Genomic DNA, 12959 nt, shown 5'->3' with positions numbered 1-12959 from the left:
GCGTAACTCGTTTTCTTTAAGGGGGTAGAATGCGATAGAAATTCGCGCTTTTTACCTATTTTTATGGTATTTTTATGCATTTTATGCTTATTTTTAGCAACCTTTACAAGTTGATGCAAAGCAAATAGATTCTCCGCATAAGAAAAGGTGTTCATGAGTAACACAAACAGCTTTGAGTTGGCAAAATAGTGCACTTAGGTGGCACAAATACTTCTCTAGTAAGAATAAGTTAAAAGCTTTTGGGGAAAGTGTGGGAAATTTCTTGTCAAGTTTCGGGACGAAACTTCTTTTAAGAGGGGTAGATTGTAATCCCCCATAATTTTATACATTTTATTAATATATTTTAACGTATAGTTAATTATATTTAAATAGAATTTATAAATTTTAGAAATAAATATATAATTAACGTATATTTATTTTATTTGATTACATTCTAAACATTTTAACGATTTATGAAATCAAAAATAATTTTAGAATTTTATGTTGAAAAGAATTTGAATTACGAAAATACGTTTTTACTTAGAAAACAATCATAATCGGTTTCGAATTCAAACATAAACTCAATTATAATCCTAGCCCAAATAACAAAGCCCAAAATAAATAACCCCAAATAAACCCATAACCCTTTCTCCTATTCAACTTCACGTGAAACAAAAATAAAAAGAGAAACAAAAGAAAACTCTCAAACCCTTGCTTCACCATTCACGTGAAAACGCACAAGACTCTCTGCTTCAGCCACCGCCGCTCCTCCTTGCTGCTATCCCTCACGCCGCCGGCCACCTCCTCCGTCGCGCGCAACCTCCCTCGCCGGACGCCGGTAACTTCTTCTTCCTTCTCTTCCCTTTTGTTTCTTTGTTTCGTTCATTTTCGCTCCTCCTTAACCATGATGTTGGTTTTCCGCACAGCACCACCACTGTCAACCGCTGCCACCTTGCCACGCCGCACCGCGACGACCACCTGCACCGCCTGAAGCTGGCCGTCGTCGCTGCCCTTGCGGCCATCACTTCTCTCGTTCGTCCCTTCTCTTTTCCCCCTTTGCTTGCTGCTCGGTTCTCCTTTCGCAAGCAACATTGCAGTCGTTCGCGAGCCTCCTCGTCGCCGCGCACCACCACCTTCGTCAACCAGCCATCAGCCGCCGCCCAGCCATCTCCTCTCCTCCTTGATTTCGGTTGTTCCCTAAACCTAAGTTAATTAACGAATTTAATTAAGTTTTAATAATTTAAATTATGTTCTTGAATTAAATTTATAATCTTTATGGTTTGAATATGATTTTCAGATTTGGTGTTGATATTATAAACTAATTATTTTCAGTTTGGTTGATTAAAATATAAGTTAGGGTTTAATCATGTTTTATTAATTCAAATTATGTTTTCTTGAATTAAAGTTATAGTTTTATGATTTAGATTATAGATTTCAGATTATACGAATTATATAATAAAGTTACTAATTTTCAGATTTTATTATATTGGTTAAATTAGTGCCTTTAAGTAGTAAAGTGTGACTTTTGAGGTTTTAATGGCTTTAAATCATAATAGAACGATTATATATTATTAAAGTTATTATTTTTTTTTTATGATGTTGAATATATTTTGAGCAAGCTTTTAATTATTTTAGATTGCTGGAAATTTAAAAGGAAAGTTTATTGGAGTTTAAGATTTGGGATCCTTAATATAATAATTATTATGCTTGGAGGATAATTAGTTAAGTTTCGATATTGGAGAATGTTCTAAATATGTTTAGGATGTGTTTAGAGTACGTTAGTGTTGCTGTAAATTATTAGGAATTGATTTGGGTACGTTTCTTGATTATTTTAGGCGGAGAATTCTTTGTGGGCGACTTTTGAATTCGTTAAAGTGGCCTATCAGTTTGTTTACACAAGGTACGTACATACCTGCGTGCTTGGAATGTGTGCTAATTGTTGAAATCATGTTGATATTATTGTTGAACTTGGTGATGTTGATATTATAGACAAACTTGGTTATATGGAATGTGCATGTTTAATACTGTTGGACAAACTTATTGAACTTATTTTGCACTATAAGAACTGTAACATGTTAGTATGGATGTTTGATACAAACATGTTGGTTGGGAACACTAGATTATTCTATATGATTGGGTTGGATCAATTGGTTGTTGTTCCCTTTCTATCTATTCACTACTTTATAAGGGCGGAGGACCTTGTTTAGTAAGTTGAAACTCTATGCCCATATACAGGGTTGCTCATGGTTAAAGGAAAGGTTTGTTAAGTTGGAATGAGTCTTGATTGATGCTTTTATGATCACTTACTTAATTCCAAGATAAAAACAGTTGTGAACAAATGTGAATTGTCTGTCTTATGTAATGGTTGAGTCATAACGGAATCTCAATTTGTAAATCATGTAAAGTGAAACTGAATAGCAATAGCTTTAGACTGTGCACGTCTGAAGTGACGGACAAACAGGAGTTGGGGTTCATGGTGGTAGCCCATGGCCTTTTCTGGGACCGGATTGATCACCGTGTCCTATTTTTATTTAAACGTTCCTCGATATCGCAGGTCACTGAGGTTACGGAGTCGCGCCCGTACCTCGTCTTCCTTAGTGAAGACTTCTGGATGGTCAACTCGGTCCATTGTCTATTTCAACTAAAATAATATTATGGTTATTAAGCCCAGCTTAGTCTAGTCAAGTATAATCGTCAATTTATTATGTTTTGCCTGTCCTTACTTATATTTATTAGTATCATGTTAGGGTTGTTGGTTTGATAGTATCATGCTAGGATCGTTGTTGTTTTAGTATGTAGTACTCAGCTTTGCTGATTACGTGCTTTGTTTGTGTGTGTTGATCATGGCTATGCCTTATTGATCCTGTGATGACCCATCCTTGGTGAGCAGTCTCTAAGGATCAATAAGCGTTGCCCATCTACAGGTTTGAAGATGATGCATCATTGGGATCGGGATTAGAGAGCTTGTAGTTCTATTCGTTTAATTAAGTGATTTAATTTGTTAACTTGGATTTGAAATTTGTCGTACTATTCGTATTTCTTTAATTCAGTTAATTGGTTTGGACCTAATATGTAATAGATTATTTATGAACCTAAAAGTTAGTTTTATGTTTTCCGCTGCAAAATTCTGAATAAGCCGATACGTTTTCACACGGGCGATAATGCCTTGATAATTCTCTACGTTTTATATTAAAAGGTTATTTTAGAAAAGAGGGAATTGTCGGGGTGTTACAAGTGGTATCTAGAAGCTAAGGTTTTACTTTAATAAATTTTTAGGCGCCTACCTATCTAGTTATTTAAAATAAATTTCTTAAAAATCGAGCTTCTACGTATTATAGTGTTCAAAAAATTGGTACTTTTTTTTGGGGGGCCGATTTCCTTTTATCTTGTTTGAAAGTATATAATATTTCTTATTTAAATTCGAAATCAAATTATTATTCAAGTTAAAGTGATACTTTCGATCGACATTTTATTTTTTCTTATTATTTACTATTCAAAAAAAAAAAAATGAGTACACATTTTGTTTAAAGAAGTTCAAATTTTTTTTTTTAGTTGGTTTAAAAGTTAGAATTCGTTAGTTAGGAAATATAAAATCTTTTTCGAATTAATAACTTTATTTTCGAATTTATTCGCTACGCATTTCCTTAATTCATTTTACTTTATTTATTTTATATTTTTATTTATGTTATTATTCTATGTTATAATTTTCTTATATTATCGTTCTTTTACTTCGTCATTTAAATTATTTCAATGATTTAGTTTATGAGAGATGGGTAGTATAAGAAGGGCATATAAGATAGAATTATATGTGCATTAGTAGCTAGTCAACGCTAGCATTAGAAATTGATTGTTATGTACGTGCGTGTGCTAATTGTTTAAGTGTTACATTTACATGTGCATAAAGAATTGTTTGATTCCACCAAACTTATTGATCATTGAACCTTGTTTATGTTTTGGCTGGAAAATCGTTAGTGAGACATTGAATTGTTTATTTCAGGAATAAAATGTTTCTTTCCAAGTATACCAACATAGGATCCTTCGAGAAACTTGATATAGAAACCCCTGATATTTACGTGAAGAAAATTGTGTTTGGATGTGAATATTATGCTAAAGTTCATGGGCAACCTATCTTAATGAGAAAGGATATCATAGCAGCTACTATCATTAATTGCTTACCTAACAAATTTCCATACCTAGAACTCAAGGAAAAGTTTAAAGACATGCATTCTGATAATGGAACTCCAAACTTGACTAAGTATGGGACTTGGGATGGTAGATGGAAATATGATTCAGAAATTCTGACCACCATTATTGAGGCCTCATCTTTCAGGTAGAGGACAGCTTGGCCTACTTTCATATGCTCAGGACAGTTTACCGCCCCAAATAGTTTCTCAAATTCCCTGATCCAGTTTTCAAGGAAGGTGGGGTCTGCTTGCCCCTTAAAGTATGGTGGCTTAACTTTCGCAAGCCTTTCAAACATGTCCCCTGCAGAATCGGGACACTCAGTTCTTTCCTGGGTTAGTTTTTCCGCCAAGAGGCGAATAGCAACAGCTAGGTCACTATTATTGGCCATCCTAGAGCGCGACCTGAAATTAATATACTCTAATTCAGGTTCAAAACTTTACTTATATTATCCTCTAGCAATGCAATATCACATCAACATTCAAAATGCACACGAAATGAACAATCATGCAAAACATTCAACTGAGAGACAAGGAATAACTTCAATCATCACGAATAATAAGGTAGAATAAAGAAGAAAACATTCCCCTTGTGTGCCCGTAATAAACTTTGATCCTTTAGATAGTCAATAATCTAACTTTTATTCCTCAGAAGAATGTCAATAACAATCCTAAATATTAACACACACCTGTTCTCAAAATAAAGTAAAAAGGTTCTACGATATAAACATAAACTATGGTTGGGCGAATTGTCCAACATTTTCTCACACACAAATAAATATGTAAGCAAAGCTAAAGGGAAACATCATCAGACTTGTCCTTTGATTCGCTATAACCTTCTAGGGTGAATAACTCATATTTAAGTTCATCATCATCATCCATATCAAAATAATAAGCTTCCTTTCTTGGCCTTGAGGATCTTCGTAGACCTTGAAGTTGATGATTATCTTCTTCTGGCTCAGACTCGGGCTCAGGCTCAGGCTCGAATTCAAACTCAAATTCAGGCTCAAACTCAAAATCAAATTCAGGCTCAAACTCAAAATCAAATTCAGGCTCAAACTCATGCTCAGAATCAGATTCAACCCTCAGAAAAGCTTTGTAGATATCCATTTTTGTTTTACCCACAGCACGGTCATACTCACGAATCGCCTCATCATCACTACCATATGCACTTGTTTTCATTACTTCGCGACGAATGTGCTCTAGACTACGAATTCTACTGTTGTCGGGTTCATAATTCATCACATTTTCATCATCGCTCAGAACAATAGGGTTAGAGTTGCTCCCTATTATATTTTCTTCCATGCCAGACATGATTAGTGATCTATAACAATTAAACATAGTTTCTATGTTAGTAATTAGTACTCTCACTTACCGTATGATCCCCCAATACACAATAAGTAAGAATATATATCAATCGCAAACCATAGAAAAGACACAACAGTTAGCAGGTAGAGAAGTACAATCATGTTGACATAATGCAGACACAATGCTTCTATTCTATATGCCCTTTCCTATGCTACCCATCTCTCAAACTAATCATAATATATCAAACATTGAAGCATAAAAGAATAAAACAAGAATGATTTATAAGAGTTAATTTGATTAAACGAATAGTTATTTAGACGACAAATAATAATAAGGAAAATAATAATTTTTTTTTCCGGTACTGTAGCAGCAGTATTTTTTTATTTATTTTTTTAATTACGAAAATATTAATTTAAATTTCAAAAAAAAGAAACGAAATACATTAAGTCACATAAACAAGAACGTATTTCAAAGCGCGTAATTCAAGAGTTAATTTTAAAATAAATTCAAACATTTCTAACTAATAACTTTCAATTTATTCACTAGTTGTAGTTTACTTCAACGAAATTCTTTTTACGTAACTAATTAGTTAGTTAGGCGCCTAAAATTTAAAAGGTAGACACGAAATGTCAGTAAAACCTTTAGCTCTGATACCACTTTGTAACACCCCGACAATTCCCATTTTCTAAAATACCCCTTTTTAAACATAACTATTGGGAATTATCAAAGTATTATCGCCCGTGTGAAAACGTAACGGCTTATTCAGAATTTTGCAGCGGAAAACATAAAACTAACTTGTAGGTTCATAAATAATCTTATTACATATTAGGTTCAAAACCAATTAACTGAAATAAGGAAATACGAATAGTACGACAATTTCAAATTTAAGTTAACAAACCAAATCACTTAATAAAGCAAATATAACTACAAGCTCTCTAATCCCGATCCCAATGATGCATCATCTTCAAACCCGTAGATGGGCAACGCTTATTGATCCTTAGAGACTGCTCACCAAAGTTGGGTCATCACAGGATCAATAAGGCATAGCTATGATCAACACACACAAACAAAGCACGTAATCAGCAAAGCTGAGTACTACATACTAAAACAATAATAATCCTAACATGATACTATTAACGAACAACCTTAACATGATACTAATGAACATAAACAAGGGCAGACATAACATGATAATTTGACGACCATACTTGACTAGACTAGGCTAGACTGGACTGGACTTTTATAACAATAATATTATTTTAGTTGAAATAGACAATGGACCGAGTTTTCTAGCTAGATGCTTCACTAAGGAAGACGAGGTACGGGCGCGACTCCGTAACCTCAGTGACCTGCGATATCGAGGAACGTTTGAATAAAAATAGGACACGGTGATCAATTCGGTCCGAATTAAAGGCCATGGGCTACCACCATGAACCCCAACTCATGTTTGTCCGTCACTTTAGACGTGCACAGTCTAAAGCTATTGCTACTCAGTTTCACTTTACATGATTTACAAATTGACACCCTGTTATGACTCAACAATCACATAAGGCATACAATCCACATTTATTTACAACTGTTTTTATCTTGGAATTAAGTAAGTGATCACAAAGGCATCCAACAAGACTCATTCCAATTAACTTCAATCCTTCCTTTAATACTGATCAACCCTGTATATGGGTATAAGGTTTCAACTTACTAAATGAGGTCCTCGACCCTCATAAAGTAGTGAAAAGCTAAAAGGGAACAACAATCCACTGATCTTAATTATATACAAAGTAATCTAGTGTTCCCAATCAAACATGTTTGTATCAACCATCCATACTAACATGCTATAATCCTCAAAATGCAATATAGGTTCTGAAGGAAATAATGCCCTTGGTCCAAGTATGCATTCTATGTTAAGTCTAATAAATGCGGTTCAGTATTAATTAACAAGTTAATAATTCAGTGAGATCAAGTGAGCTGAATGCCTAGCTAGAGGCCGCTTCAGTTCAAGTGGAATTAATGATATTAATCCACAGCTTACTCTTGACTGAACCCGTAGGGTCACACAAATAGTACGTAAACGGATCAAGTATTTAATGGCATTAAATACTCCATCTATGAATATTCGGAACCGACGGATCTTGGTTTCAGTGGGAGCTAAGATCGTCACAGGCAAGAAATGAATACTCCGGAAACGATGATATTGCCGGAAACGGAAATATGGATCGTATCGGAAATATGAATATTATCCAAGTCGTAGATGTTGCCGGAAACGGAAACATGGTACGTATCGGAAAATATTATTGGAAATGGAAATATTACCAGAATCGGAAATATTGCCGGAAACGGAAATATTGTCAGAATCGGAAATATTACCGGAATCGGAAAATAATTCCGGAAACGGAAATATTAAATATTTGTTCGAAACGGAAATTAATTCCGGAATCGGAAATATTAAATATTGTTCGTACCGGAAATGGAAATTTAATCGGAAGCGTATCGTACGAATTAGCATCGGACGAGGCCTGCCGGACGAAGGCCCAGCACGAAGCCGGGCCATCGCCCAGCAAGCACGCACGCCACAAGCCCAGCGCGCGCCAAGGGCCACGGATGCGTGGGCCGTGCTGCGTGGGCTGCTGCTCGCACGCGCATGGGCAGCCCTTGTGGCTGCCGTGTATGTGTGAGTTTGTGCTCATGCGTGATTCCTAAATCTACAAGAGTTAGTGTATGATTAAATTCCTATTCCTAATTGGATAAATTAATTAAATAGAATTCATGTAGGATTCTAATTTCAATTAATTCGTATCCTACTAGGATTACGATTCCTTTTCCATAACTCTATAAATAAAGGCCTAGGGGTCATAATTTATACACAAGTTTCAAAGTATTCAAAAGTGAGTTTTTGAGAGAAAACTAAAACACATCTTGCTCACAAAAGTGCCGAAATTTTCTAGTACCTTAAGGGCGATTCTAGTTGGTCAATCTTAAGGCGGATCCGGACGTGCTGTGGACTATCTACGGAGGGACGACACTTGGAGTCCTAAAAGACTTGTTCTTGTTCGGTTCGGGCGCAGCTAGGGAGGGCACGCAACAAAGAGTATGCATCTAAATTATGCTATATGATTATGTGTAAATAATATGTTGTCCTGGGTTAATGGTTGTTTCCGCATGATCTATGTAATGTCATATGTATCATAACCTAACAGTGGTATCACGAGCCCCTTATTATTTTCATAATCTAAATTGCATAAACATGGTTAAATATTACAAATTTGCAAGAATTAAAAGGGGTGATTAATTTTCGTAATTGTTAATTAATTGCAAATTGCGTTTATTTAATTATACGTACGCAGTTTTTCGGCAGTTTCTTCGTTACTCATCCAAATCGAGTGATTTTTGTGTCAATTCCGCATGTAAAAGGCATTCTAAAATTTTGACAAAAATAGTATTTTTCTGCCGAACCCAGAATTCTCAAATTCGAAGCCTAACTATGACTTTTCGAAGGTTTTAGTTTTTCGAATGCAAAATTTCGTAAATTTAAGATGTTAAATTAAATATTTGCGATTCTTGTTGATAAATCTTGAATTTTTGATTGACCTACTGCATATGTTTAACAAGTTTGAATGCCTAGTCTTGTTAATTATGCAATCTAATTTGTAATTATGATTAATTTGTTGAAAATTAGAATAATTTAGAATTAATTTGATTTTCATAATTAATTGTAATTTAATTAGAAACCTATGATTAAAAACCACCATAAAAATTGTAAATTTACGATAAATTTTAAATTTTTATGACCTAGACTTGAATCCATATCAATCGGAAATCAATTGGATAATAAATTTTCGATTTTTTCGCCCTAAAATTATGAAATTAATAATATTTATTAATTTGTCATTAATTTTAAATATAAATTTTAAATTTTTATGCGATTCGTTCAAATAACTTGCACGCACGAAGCAATGGACGCTTCGTGTTACCCTTAAGGGGTGTTGTATAATGCGGGCATGCGACGACGAGCAAGGGAGCTCGTCGCCCGTGCGGCACGAATGCAATGAGCAAGGGCGTAGTGCACGAGCACAAGGCAGCAGCCCTGCCTTGTGTCGTGTGCCACGAGCAATGAACGAATGGGCATGGGCGAAGGGCGAGCCAAGGCAGTCGCGTGTGGGCAGCAAGCGAGCTGCGCCACAACGCGCGCTGCCTCGCACAAGTGCGCGCAGCCTCGCGCGCAGCGAGCGCAAGCTCGCGTGCCACGAGCGCTGCGCCCAGCACAACTCGCGCGCACAGCGCGCGATGTCGCTCGCCCAGCGAGCGATGTCGCGCCCCAGCGAGCGATGGCTCGCGCGCACAGCGCGCGATGTCGCTCGCCCAGCGAGCGATGTCGCGCCCCAGCGAGCGATGGCTCGCGCGCACAGCGAGCGCGCCAGCGCGCCCAGCGAGCGATCTCGCGCGCGCGCACTGCGAGCGATAGCTCGCGTGCGATGGGGCGCTGTGCGGAGGCTTGCGATAGGACAGCAGCAGCTATGCGACGAGCGCATGGGCTGCGCGCACATGGCCAGCAATGGCTGTGTGCGTACGACCCATGGGCGTGCAACGCGTAGGGTGTTTGCGTTACGATTAGATCGTTTTGAATGTTTAATTTGAAAATTTCAGTTCACGTAATTTTAATTAATTTTAAAATTAATAATTTGAATTAATTTCTTGGATTTTAATTTTGAATATTATAATTATAATAAATGTTATTTATTCTAATTATTTTACTAAAATTAAAATCATGAATTAATTTAAATGCGACTGAAATTAAATTAAATTTATGGATTCAATTATAAATTTATATGAGCTTTAAATTTTAATTAAATTTGTATGTTTCCGGTCAGACTAGAAATACAATTTTATGTTTAAAATTAGTAAAGCATATGAATTTATTGGTTTGAGTGGGAGCGCTTTTTAGTCATAAACTCTTGATTAGGTCTACAAATCCTTAAGGTTAAAACAACTCGATTAGAATTAATAAGGACTGAATAATTGATAGATTATTGGTGCCCTTGATTAATTGCTGCAAATATTTACGTGATGCATAATGTGTTTTACTAACCAGCTATGTGGGCCATTCATGATAATGAATGGGTGAATGGTATATATTGTATATGTACTGTTTTGCAGGTTATGAAGTGACTAGTATGGCCCAAATAGGATAGAAAATATGGTCTGCGTACCATTAATTTGAATGTAATTGGTCTAAAGCACCAAAGTTATTTTTCAATTCAAATATGGTCTGCGTACCATCAAATAGTTGTAATTAGTTATAGCTTATCCTATTTGAAGAAAATGGTGCCTCCCACGGAGATTTTCAAGACGGACTTTGAAGTCAAAGCTTCAAGATGAAGTCGGGCCATACTAGATCACAAATATCTTATGCATGTTTTAAGTTATTTATTGCTTTAAATATGTCTTAAAATGCATGAGATCAAAAGCTTGATTATGTTGCATGATTAAGGATTTTAGTTCACTTAAAATCTAACCAACATAGTAAGAGCCTTAAGTTCCAAACTTAAAAATTGAGTTAAAAGGTGCCATGCCAAAATATACACTTGCTTGGATATCCTTTACATCAATCTAGTAATAGTTTTCGCTCAGCGAGGTGTTACTTATTGGTCCTAAGGGGCAAGGTACACAAATAATTGTGAGTACATGTTAGTTTTGGTGAAACTCAACGATATAAGTAAGGAGTCCTTTTATGTCGTGGCAAATTCGATAGGTTTACCTAATAAGTTCTTAGACGTACCTATCAACCAAGAATAGTTTCTAGACTATTAGCAAAAGGCTTTTGCTTACCTAAGATGTTCTAGGATTAAGTCGACAAACTGTGCTTAGTTCTTCAATGATTTTAGGATCTTGGAATCATTTTATTCACACCTGCCGGAACACATAACTTGAATAAAATGCTTAATAAACATTGAATTATGCATGTATGCTAGAATTTAAGTTTATTAAGAGAAACTGTGAATGGTTATTTATTTGTTTATTCTTTTCAATTGTAGTTTTTAATATGGCAAACAACAATTCATTCAACATTCGATCAATTCTCGAAAAGGAGAAGTTGAACGGGAAAAACTTCCTTGACTGGCAAAGGAACTTGCAAATAGTTCTTATGCAGGAAGAAAAGGAGTATGTCCTAGATGAGGCGATGCCCGAAGCTCCAGGCGACGGGGTCACTCAGGCAGCCCTCAATCGTTGGATTGATGCCAACAAGGATGTGAAATGTCTAATGCTCGCCACCATGAGTGCGGATCTGCAGAAAACGTTCATCAACTCAGATGCTTTCACAATCATCAGTGAGTTGAAGAACATGTTCCAAGATCTGGCTCGAGTCGAAAGATTCGAGACTCATAGGCAAATTCTTGAGACCAAGCTTAAGAAAGGCGAGCCCGTAAGTCCACATGTTCTCAAAATGATTGGACTCATTGAGAATATGAGTCGGCTGGATCAGCAATTTTCTCAGGAAATGGCTATAGACACCATCCTCCATTCTCTTCATAGCGGGTATGATCAGTTCAAACTGAACTACAGTATGAATAGTCTGGACAAAACGCTCACTGAGCTTCACGGTATGCTGAAGACCGCTGAAAAGACGCTCAAAAGTGATAAGCAGGATGTGCTTATGGTGCGTGGGGGCAAGTTCAAGAAATCTGGAAAGAAGAGGAATGCTAAGAAAGGTGGCAACAAGGCCAGCCCAACTAAGCAAACTGGCGCCAAATCTGCAAAGAGAAAGGTCAGTCAACCCACTTCTGAATCCGAATGCTTCTACTGCAAGAAGAAGGGGCATTGGAAGAGAGATTGCTTGAAGCTAAAGGAAGATCAGAAGAACGGAACAGTCGTTCCATCTTCAGGTATTTTCGTTATAGACTGTATACTTGCTAATTCAACTTCTTGGGTATTAGATACAGGTTGTGGCTCACACTTATGTTCCAATCCACAGGGACTAAGAAGAAGTAGAAAGTTAAGCAAGGGTGAAGTCGACCTACGAGTGGGAAATGGAGCACGGATTGCTGCATTAGCCGTAGGAACTTACTATTTGTCGTTGCCCTCCGGGCTAGTTTTGGAACTGGAAGAATGTTTCCATGTTCCAAGTCTTACTAAAAACATCATTTCAGTTTCTTGCTTAGATGCTAAGGGATTTTCCTTTATAGTAAAAGACAATAGTTGTTCGTTTTATTTTAAAGAGATGTTTTATGGATCTGCTAGATTAGTCAATGGACTTTATTTATTAGATCACGACAAACAAGTATATAACATAAATACCAAAAAGGACAAAAAGGATGATTCAGATCTCACCTATCTGTGGCATTGTCGATTAGGCCATATAAACTTGAAACGCTTAGAAAGACTTCAAAAGGAAGGAATTCTAGAACCATTTGACTTAGAGGATTATGGTAAATGCGAATCATGTTTACTTGGCAAAATGACAAAGCAACCTTTCTCTAAAGTTGGAGAAAGAGCAAA

General features: G+C 36.3%; 1 long non-coding RNA gene across 2 annotated transcripts; it reads left to right on the top strand.

Annotated features, from left to right (window-relative positions):
* Positions 1-400: 400 nt before the first annotated feature.
* LOC130466164 (uncharacterized) lies at positions 401-4051 on the top strand. 2 transcript variants are annotated; one of them, XR_008926178.1, is made up of 4 exons: positions 401-817; positions 906-1168; positions 1815-1879; positions 3977-4051. It is a non-coding gene; the product is annotated as an uncharacterized lncRNA (long non-coding RNA). The 2 variants fall into 2 exon arrangements; XR_008926177.1 differs by lacking the exon at positions 3977-4051 and adding an exon at positions 2870-3102 and having other exon boundaries at positions 403-817.
* Positions 4052-12959: the final 8908 nt, after the last annotated feature.

The sequence above is a fragment of the Spinacia oleracea genome, chromosome 1 (assembly GCF_020520425.1).
Source record: "Spinacia oleracea cultivar Varoflay chromosome 1, BTI_SOV_V1, whole genome shotgun sequence".
In the NCBI taxonomy this organism is placed as follows: domain Eukaryota; kingdom Viridiplantae; phylum Streptophyta; class Magnoliopsida; order Caryophyllales; family Amaranthaceae; genus Spinacia; species Spinacia oleracea.
The sequence above is the reverse complement of the archived record's forward strand: the minus strand, read 5'-3'. Positions and strand labels throughout refer to the sequence as shown.